A 10,815-nucleotide genomic window follows, 5' to 3' on the forward strand; every position below is an offset into this window, starting at 1 on the left:
TTGGTAGAACCAAGAGTTCCCCCACCGTCAAGCAGGCCACCGTAGGGATACTCCAGGACTCATAAGTTTCACCAACTGACTCTTATCCTCATGGCCAGCAGTCTTCCTCCCCCAACAACTGAAACCAAGTGGTAGCAGAAGCAACAGATGCAGTCACCTTCCCTTTGTGGTCCAACTGCCACCTTAAGATGAAGCCAGTGAGGCTTCCCAGGTACTAGGACCAGAGGGGGAAAATGGTGAGGAGTGACTAGAGATTGTCAGGGTGGAATCACAAACACAGAGTCCCAGACTCCCGTTGCTCCCAACCTTTCAGTCCTGACCTTCCCTACACGGCTGTTCCAAAGGAGATGCTCCCTTGGAAGCCTAATAGGCAGTATGGCTCCATTCAGTCTCACCCAGGTGTGGACTCTTTCTACCAGTGTCTGCATGGGCCACATGAATGTGCTATTGGCCTGTAGCAATGGCTTTTCAGAGTTCACAGCCCCACAGAGCAGTGTTTTTACTACTAGGTGCCTGACCTGAGAGCTAGAGCATTAGCCACAGCCTGAGTCAGTTGAACATATACCATGGATGGTCCTTAGCAGTACCGCCTAAGAGAAGAGTAATGCCTATAAGCTTGGCCCATTGTACTGACCAGTCCTTACCACAGTTTTTCTTCCAGACCTGTTGGGGACACACAGGTGCTGCCACCCAGGACACATCATCAGCTTTAAGTTTGGCTGAACCATCAGTAAACCAAGCCCAAGGACCCTTAGGGACACTCTGGAAGTGGGGTCCCTAGGTAGCTGGAGGCTGGCCCTGTGAGTGATCTAGGAGGGGGAGCTACGATGGCCCCTAAACCTGTGGCCCCAATATCTTCATGTGAGGAGGACACACCTGTGGGGCTAAGCATGCTATTTTCATTAAGTAAGAAAAGACTGCTGTGCCTTTCCAACACTGGTACCATTGAGTGGACCCAACCTGAGAGAATATCTAGGTGCAGTGTTACCTGGAAGTACTGGGTAAGATGCTCAGTCTCCCCAAGTGCCCACCTAATAGCAGACCAGTAGCTGTTTTGCAAATGGAATGTTGTGGGTAGGTGCTAGGGTGGCAGCAAGTCCAGAGTCCCAGGGGATGCCTCCAAGCAGAAGCAGCCTCCCTTCACCAGAGGTGTATGACAAGGGTCCAAAAAGCCAGACTCAGATGGTTACAGTTAATTCCCTTCCTCATATTACTTCATTTCCAATTCTGGCCAATTGAACGCATGGCTGTGAACGAGCTCTGGTATTCAAGTCATAAAAATTTTTATCCTGCTTCCTTGCCCTCCCTTCACCTCATTGTACCCTCATTAGAGACTAAGGCCTCTGGTCTGCCCTGGGGGTGGAGAAACTTCAATCCCCACCCTTAGTCCCCTTTCTCCTTAAAGGCAGTTAAATCAGAATACATAGTTCATGGTCAAGTGGTAAAGGTGCTGAAGGAAGAATTTGTTTTAAGGCAACCACTTGGCTTCTTAGTTCCTCCAGTAGAGAGAATGATTTCTGTGGCGGGATCTGGTTTCGCAGAGGCACTCTCAGTTCCAACTGGGTCGATGACTAACTGGCTGCTGCCCCCTCCCCCATAGCTCAATATCCGGACCAAATCTCTTTGGTCCTCACCCTCTCCATGTCTTCTATGCTTAGCCCCTGCTTGAACAGCCATATCCACGTTGCCTTATGGGTCCCTTTGGAGGGAATTTGATATTCCCTTCCTTAGTTTTGTCTTGCATTGCAGTCTTTGCCTTGTTTGGGTTGCCCATCTTTATCCCAGGCATTTTTTTTGGCTCAGGGTCAGCAGTGCCCACACAGAGGGCCTTTGAGTACTAAAAACAAAGGTAGTGGAGTCTTCCACCTGCTGGGGGCAAACCACAACACCCTTTCAGCCATTCTCTGAAGTGAGGGGCTCATCATGAGGGCTTTCATTGTGTCCATTTTGTAGTCAGTCTGGAGCATCTACAGCACTCAGGCTTTGAATAACTTCTTCCATGGTGTTCCATGGCATTTTTAAAATCAGCATTGGGGAAAGCTTTCTGGTTTGGCCATAATGTCATCATTGAAACAAATTCACAGGTGCCTGGGTGGCTCAGTCGGTTGAGCGTCCGACTTGGGCTCAGGTCATGATCTTGCGGTTTGTGGGTTCAAGCCCTATGTAGGGCTCTGTGCTGACAGCTTGGAGCCTGGAACCTGCTTCGAATTCTGTGTCTCCCTCTTTCTCTGCAACCCCCGCTTCCCTGCTCGCGTTCTGTCTCTCTCTCAAACATAAACATTAAAAAGTTAAAAAAAATTTTTTTTTTATCATTTATTCATTTTGGAGAGAGAGAGACAGAGCATGAGCGGGGATGGGGCAGAGAGAGGGAGACACAGAATCCGAAGCAGGCTCCAGGCTCTGAGCTGTCAGCACAGAGCCCAACGCAGGGCTCGAACTCACGAACTGCGAGATCATGACCTGAGCCAAAGTCGGACGCTCAGCTGACTGAGCCACCCAGGTGCCCCAATATTTAAAAATTTTTAAAAATTCAAAGTAGCAAGCCTTGTTGAGGGCATAATTGTGTCCCAGTTACATAGTAGCTTAAAGCATGTGAGACAGCCTAGCTGCTGACATTCATTCTCGCTCCCTCATCACACAGACATACCAGCCAGGTCTTCAACAGCTCTCCAGTCTGTCAGCCAAAGCCATCCCGGGTGTCCCTCACCAGAATAGGTGGATTGAAAACTGATTTTGTTGGACTACAGGTTTGTCCCTGGTGATCTTAGGCTGATTAGGGTAGGATCATTTGGAGTTTCTACCCAGGTATGGTCAAGCCCCTCACTGCTATGGACCAGCACCCTTCATTTGGTAATAATGTACACATCTGCAGCCCCTTGCATCGCATCCACTTGAGGCATCTCTATCCCTAATAACATGGATTTTGCACTGAATCTGGACGCTGATGATCTCTTTGGCTCTTTGGTTGTCAGATTTGTTATACCATCCTGGGATTTTAGAGTTCTGATCAATCTGTGGTGGCCTCTGATGAAATATGCCTTTTAATACCATCCTCTGTGTTCTGTATGTCCATCATCTTGTATGTTGTCTGAGAACTTAGAGATGGGCCTTGGGAGAGATCCTTGTAAATATTCTGTCCTCCAGGAGGCTGCTGATTTCTCCAGTCAGCAGTTGAAGAGATTTAACATTAGAGTCAAGGTCCCAAGTCATTCATAAGTGATATTTTAAAAAAAAAATTTTTTTTTTCAACGTTTATTTATTTTTGGGACAGAGAGAGACAGAGCATGAACGGGGGAGGGGCAGAGAGAGAGGGAGACACAGAATCGGAAACAGGCTCCAGGCTCTGAGCCATCAGCCCAGAGGCCAACGCGGGGCTCGAACTCACGGACCGCGAGTTCGTGACCTGGCTGAAGTCGGACGCTTAACCGACTGCGCCACCCAGGCGCCCCAATAAGTGATATTTTTATGTTTAACTGAGTGTCAGCTAATGTCCCATGGGGTTTTTGGCTAATGAACATACTAACTTCTGGCATAACTTCACTGAGGACAATTTAGAATTGTAATGGCCACTTTAGGCAACTTTGACACGAATAAGATTGTTCGTCTGAGAGGGGCTTTAGAACAAAAAGAAAAAAAACTCACGAGGAGACTACCTTGTCTAAAAAAAAGAAATCACGTTATTTTCCCATACATTGAGTATTAATAAGCACTGAATTTTCCTGGTATGACTTGATAAAATTACCAAGGCCCTAAGTTATTGGTTAAAACACCTCCGATGACTGTTGTGGGTAGGTGTATATAACTGTCAAAATGGGTGTTTAGCTTTTGCAGTGATAATGTCATTCTGAAACCGGTTCCTTCTCTCCTTTTACAGTTTTTCTTTTTCTCTTTGCCTCACTTGGGAAATTTTAAAGGTTATCATAAAAATTATTTTGTCATTAGGTGCATATTCTAGGAATATCTAGTACAGATAGTCATAAATGTCTATGAGAAAGAAAAAACATAATAAACTTTCTTTCGCTTTAGAAAACATGACAGACTTAAATAGTGGCCTTTTTTAGTAGACTTACAAGGTGAGAAGAGTGTCTTCTTTTGGTTTTAATCTGTAAAATTATTGCAAGTCAGTGTTCTACTTAAGCAGGCTCCATGCTCAACACAGAGCCCAATGCAGGGCTTGATGCCACGAGTGTGGGATCATGACCTGAGTTGAAATCGAGAGCCGGATCCTCAACCAACCGATCCACCCAGGCCCCCTATGAATATAATCTAAAAAGTGTATTCAGGGAATCTTGGCTAGAAGGTTCTTGATTTCCTGTCTATTGGTTTTCTCTGGGTCTGGAGAAAGCCAAAGTTGGCTGGGGAGATTAAAGGAGATAATAAAAATAATTATACTATATGCAATATAATAATTATGTAAAACATGAATATGTATACAGGAAAATGGATATTATTTGTCTGTTAGGGAAATTATTAAGTTTATTAAATTATTAAACTTATTAAAATAGTAATTTCAATGTAATTCATATTTTGTTTAATATGTCAACACTAATTATGTCTTAAAATTAAAGCCCTTAGGGGCGCCTGGGTGGCGCAGTCGGTTAAGCGTCCGACTTCAGCCAGGTCACGATCTCGCGGCCCGTGAGTTCGAGCCCCACGTCAGGCTCTGGGCTGATGGCTCAGAGCCTGGAGCCTGTTTCCGATTCTGTGTCTCCCTCTCTCTCTGCCCCTCCCCCATTCATGCTCTGTCTCTCTCTGTCCCAAAAATAAATAAACGTTGAAAAAAAAAAAATTAAAAAAAAAAAAAAAAAATTAAAGCCCTTAATTTTATTGTGTATTTACATTGCTATATGTTTACATACAAACACATTCATATGAAGGTATATTAAGGAGTGATGTCACTGCACGTTGCAGAGTAGGGAACTCCAGGGCTGCATCCTCCCCAGAAGAAACCAATGAGCTGGCAAAAACTATCATAATCAGCTTTTGCAAAACACTAGAATCGAGTCAGTTATAACTATCAGAGGAAGGCTTGATGAAGACAACAGCTGCTGTGCTGTGGAAAGAGAACATAGTGGCCTTTTAAATTGCCCACTACGGTCCCCCACACCCTAGATTGGGAGCACCAAGAGGACAGCCGTCCACACTCTTAGTGCAGGTTGCTAGTGCCTAGGAGAGCAGTATGGACCTTATTCTCAAATAATTGTGCTTGTGGGTTTAGAATTGTCTGGTAGCTCTCTAAAGGACCTGCACAATGTTTACCTTTGTTTCTGTCAACTCAGAGCATTCCTGGACCTGGGGCACCTTCCCGAGCAGCTTTTGCCAAAAACATTTAAAGGCCCACATATTGGCTATAGCAGCCTGGGAGCAAGGGACAACAGCCAGGACAACAAATAGACCATAAAGCCTAGGAAGGAAGAGATTGGGAAAGGAGATAGATGGAGAATTAGGGACTTTTAGAAGCTCCCACATATACCTGGGAATCAGGAAGGCCTCATGTGTGCCCAGGGCTGGATACATCCTCAAAAAAACCCTGAAAAGACCCTAAGCTTTTACCTCCAGCTCGACTTCAGGCTCCATACAATCAGGATGTGAAGGCTAAGGCAGAATCACAAATGGCCTGGCTAAGCATTGGAGAAGTGCTCCCACATTGAGCCAATCTTAGAAGACTGGAAGAGTAGTTTATTTTTTTCTTTTTCCTTCCTTCTTCCCCTTTGTTCTTCTTTCTTCCTCCTCTTTCTCTTCCTCTTTCTTCTCTCCCAGTATTTACAGAAACTCTGCAAAATACTAACTGACCACAAAGCTAACAAAACAGAGGCTTAGGTAGCCATATGTGACAAAGAATACAGATTTTACAAATATAGTTTAGAAAAGTTACTAAACAAGCAACAGCATAGATCAATGGAATAGAGTTGAGAATTGAGAAAGAAACCTGTATATCTATGGCCAGCTGATTTTTGACAAGAGTGCCAAAACCATTGAATGAGGAAAGAATTGTCTCTTCAATAAATGGTGCTGGAAAACTAGGTATACACGTGCAAAAGAATGAAATTGGACCCTTACCTTATACTATATACAAAAATTAACTCAAAAATGGATGAAAGATCTAAATGTAAAAGCTAAAACTATAAAACCCTTAGAAGAAAACATAGGGGTAAAATTTCATGACTTTAGATTTGACAATGGATTCTTAAATATGATACCAAAAGCACAGACAATAAAAGAAGAGGGAGATAAATTGGACTCCATCATAATTAGAAACTTTTGCAAAAATGAACTGTTGGGACCTCATCAAAATAAAAACTTCTGCACAGCAAAGGAACAATCAGCAAAACTAAAAGGCAACCGACAGAATGGGAGAAGATATTTGCAAATGACATATCGGATAAAGGGTTAGCATCCAAAATCTATAAAGAACTTATCAAACTCAACACCCAAAAAACAAATAATCCAGTGAAGAAATGGGCAAAAGACATGAATAGACACTTCTCCAAAGAAGACATCCAGATGGCCAACAGACACATGACAAAATGCTCAACATCACTCATCATCAGGGAAATACAAATCAAAACCACAATGAGATACCACCCCACACCTGTCAGAATGGCTAACATGAACAACTCAGGCAACAACAGATGTTGGTGAGGATGTGGAGAGAGAGGATCTCTTTTGCATTGTTGGTGGGAATGCAAACTGGTGCAGCCACTCTGGAAAACAGTATGGAGGTTCCTCAAAAAATTAAAAATAGAACTACCCTATGACCCAGAAATGGCACTACTAGGTATTTATCCAAGGGATACAGGGATGCTGTTTCGAAGGGGCACATACACCCGCATGTTTATAGCAGCACTATCCACAATAGCCGAAGTATGGAAAGAGCCCAAATGTCCATCGATGGATGAATGGATAAAGAAGATGTGGTATATATATACAATGGAGTATTACCCGGCAATCAAAAAGAATGAAATCTTGCCATTTGCAACCACGTGGATGGAACTAGAGGGTATTGTGCTAAGCAAAATTAGTCAGAGAAAGACAAATATCATATGACTTCACTCATATGAGGACTTTAAGACACAGAACACGTGAACGCATGGGAAGGAAAGCAAAAATAATATAAAAACAGGGACGGGGACAAAACATAAGAGACTCTTAAATATAAAGAACAAACAGAGGGTTCCTGGAGGGGTTGTGGGAGGGGGGATCGGCTAAATGGGTAAGGGGCATTAAGGAATCTACTGAAATCATTGCTGCACTATATGCTAACTAACTTGGATGTAAACTTAAAAAAATCTTTTAAAAGAATTAAAAACTTTGGTACATCAAAGGACACTATCAGGAAAGTGAAAATACAACTACAGAACAAAAGAAAATTTGTGCTTTGTGAATCATAAATCTTAGAAGAGTCTAGTATCCAGAATATATACAGGACTCTTACACCTCACCCAAAGACAAACCATACAGTTTTGAAATGTGCAAAGGACTTGAATAGACATTTCTCTAAAGAAGACATACAGAAATGGGTGCCTGGGTGACTCAGTCAGTTAAGCCTCCGACTTGAGCTCAGGTCATGATCTCACAGTTCGTGAGTTTGAGCCCTGCTCTGGGCTGTGTGCTGACAGTGGGGAGCCTGTTCAGATTCTCTGTCTCCATCTCTCTCTGCCCCTCCCCTGCTCATGTGCTCATGTGCGCTCTCTCTCAAAAATAAATAAACATTTAAAAAAATGAAGACCTACAGATGGACAATAAATACATGAAAAGATGCTCAGCATCACTAATCATTAGGGAAATGAAAATCAAAACCACCACGAGATACCACTTTCCACCTAGTAGGATGGCTGTTATTAAAAAAAAAAAAAAAGAAAATAGCAAGAGTTGGTGAGGACATGGAGAGTTGGAGTCCTCATGCATGGATGATGGAAGTGTAAAATGGTGTAGCTGCTGTGGAAAACAGTTTGGTTGGTCTTCAAAAATGTTAAACGAACAATTGCCATATGACCCAGCACTTCCACTCTTATGTAAATACCCAAAAAGAACTTAAAGCAGGTAAACAAATACTTGCACACGAATGTTCAGAGCAGCACTATTCCTAATAGCTGAAAGATGGAAACAACCCAAATGTCCATTCAACCAGTGAATAAACAAAATGTGATACACACATACATACAAAGGATGTTGTTCAGCCATAAAAAGGAGTGAGATACTGGCATATACTACAACATAGACGAACCTCAAAAACATGCCAAGTGAAAAAAGCCAGACACAAAAGGTCATATATTGTGTGATTCTACATATATGAAATACCCAGAATAGGCAAATCCGTAGAGACAGAAAGCAGATTAGTTGTTGCCTAGGGCTGGAGGGAGGAGAGAATGGGGAGTGAGTGCTTAGTAGGTATAGGGTTTCCCTTTGGGGTAATGAAAATGTTTGGAACTAGATAGAGGTGATAGTTGTACAACACTGTAAATGTGCTAAATGCCATTGAGTTGTACACCTTAAAATAGTTCATTTTACATTATATGAATTTTACCTCGTTATGAAAGTATATTAATTTTTAAAAGGTCTGTAAATGGCAAAAAAGGGTATGTCCAATGTTGATAGGTTTACTTATTTAAAAATGCATATATGGGCGCCTGGTTAGCCCAGTCAGAGGAGTATGTGACTCTTAATCTCAGGGTTGTGAGTTTTAGCCCCACATTGGTTTAAATGAATGAATGAATGAGTGAATGAATGAATGAATGAATGAATAAAACTTTACAAAATAAAATAAAAAGGTATATAAGTACCTTGCTGCAAATTATTACATAGATGACATACAAAAAAAGTAAAATTAGATTTGTTTTTTTAATAAAACAACCAGCTACTTCTCTGCGTAGATAACAGAGGGTTTCTGTTGTGAGTTATTTAAAAATCATAGAGCATATTTTGTTAAGACCAAAAACATTATTTTTACTTTTTGTACTTCTAGCAAAGTCTTGAATAATTCTGACAAAAGTTTTTTTATTTTTTTTTAAGTTAAATTCCTTTTTAAAATAACACTGCTAATTATTACTGTGGTTTAAATATATATATATATATATATATATATACATATATATATATATATATATATATATATGTATATATATATATATATATATATGTATGTATGTAACTGAATTTGGGGTTTAAAAACTATGATTGCACAGTTAACAGGAAATAATATTTCTCCCAAGGACATACTATAGGTATAGAATGTCATAATAACCACCTTCTTTGGGTGACTAATGCTGCCATACTAATGGAGAAACTTTAGTCTCTAAAATTATAGACTATCAGAAACTTTGCTTTTTGAAAATATATCTTTAAAAATAAAGCGTCCCAGGGGCGCCTGGGTGGCTCAGTCGGTTGAGCGTCTGACTTCAGCTCAGGTCATGGTCTCGCAGTTTGTGAGTTCAAGCCCCGCGTCGGTCTCTGTGTTAATAAACAGTTCAGAGCCTGGAGCCTGCTTCAGATTCTCCGTCTCCCTCTCTCTCTCTCCACCTCCCCTGCTCATGCTCTGCCTCTCTCTGCCTCTCAAAAATAAATAAATGTTAAAAACAAAAAAATAAAAAAATAAAAAGCATCCCAGGGGCACCTGGGTGGCTCAGTCAGTTAGGCGGCCAACTTTGGCTCAGGTCACGATCTCCTGGTTTGTAAGTTCGAGCCCCCGTGTTGGGTTCTGTGCTGACAGCTTATAGCCTGGAGCCTGCTTTGGATTCTGTGTCTCCCTCTCTCTCTGCCCCTCCCCAACGCTGTCTCTTTCTCTCTCTCTCAAAAAATAAGTATTAAAAGAAATTTAATAAATAAATAAAAAATAAAGCATCCTATTCTTGCTTGGAGAATCTTAAGTCACTTTGATCTAGAGAAACAGCTGCAGTTTTCACCCTAGGTGCAGAGCTTCAGGTAAGGGCTCTGGCTTCAACATTCTGCGTATATCCTAACTTGGTAGATTCCAAGGAATCCAAGGGTATACTTTGCTGCTTAGAACTGATATTGGTCCCTTTACACACAACCTTGCTTTAAGCCTCCTGCTTCATTTAAATTTCCCCTAAACTCTAACCTCCCCCCAAATTCTATACAGACTCTATCTTACCCTTCCTTTTTTTAAAATGTCCCATGGTTCCTCTGATGTGACCTCCCTCATTGCAGTGGGTCAGTGAACCTGATTTTGTTGTACTCTAAGCTTGTTTTTGGTAGCCTGATGGGGCTAACAGAGTAAAATTCCTGCTTCCACACATGTCAGAAAAGTAGGCAACAAGATTCAATCAATCACAAGTCGTTTTATTACAGCATAGCAAGCAGTAGGAGCATCTGCATAGCAGTGGCAGTTCCTGTGCCCCCAAGTCTCATGTTGTGACGTGAGGGGCTACACGCATAGTGGATCGTGCCACAGCTGAGAAATTCAGTGCCAAGAACTCAGCATGTTCTGTAGCAAGCATCAAACAGGGCAGTTCCCCTTTCCCAGGGAGCAGTGACATTGTAGTCATCTTTTGGTCACCCTGACCAAGCTAACTGTGTGTGTGACTCTATACAAACCAGTCGGTATCAGGGGATGGTTAGGCCTTAGCAAGGCAATGTAAGGATGCTTCAGCCCTGTGGTGACCACCTCTCCTATAAACCAGTGAAAATATTTGTATTGAATGCATTTTTATTTCAAAAACCTTTAGCTCATTATTTCTAGAGATTTTTGAAGAAGATAGAAAGTCAAAAGGGAAGGAAACTCCTAATTCTAAGCCCAAAGCAAAGTTTAGAGAGAAAACAATGCTCCTTGGAAAACGTGATTTATAACTTTGGTTT

The sequence above is a fragment of the Leopardus geoffroyi genome, chromosome X (assembly GCF_018350155.1).
Source record: "Leopardus geoffroyi isolate Oge1 chromosome X, O.geoffroyi_Oge1_pat1.0, whole genome shotgun sequence".
Lineage (NCBI taxonomy): Eukaryota > Metazoa > Chordata > Mammalia > Carnivora > Felidae > Leopardus > Leopardus geoffroyi.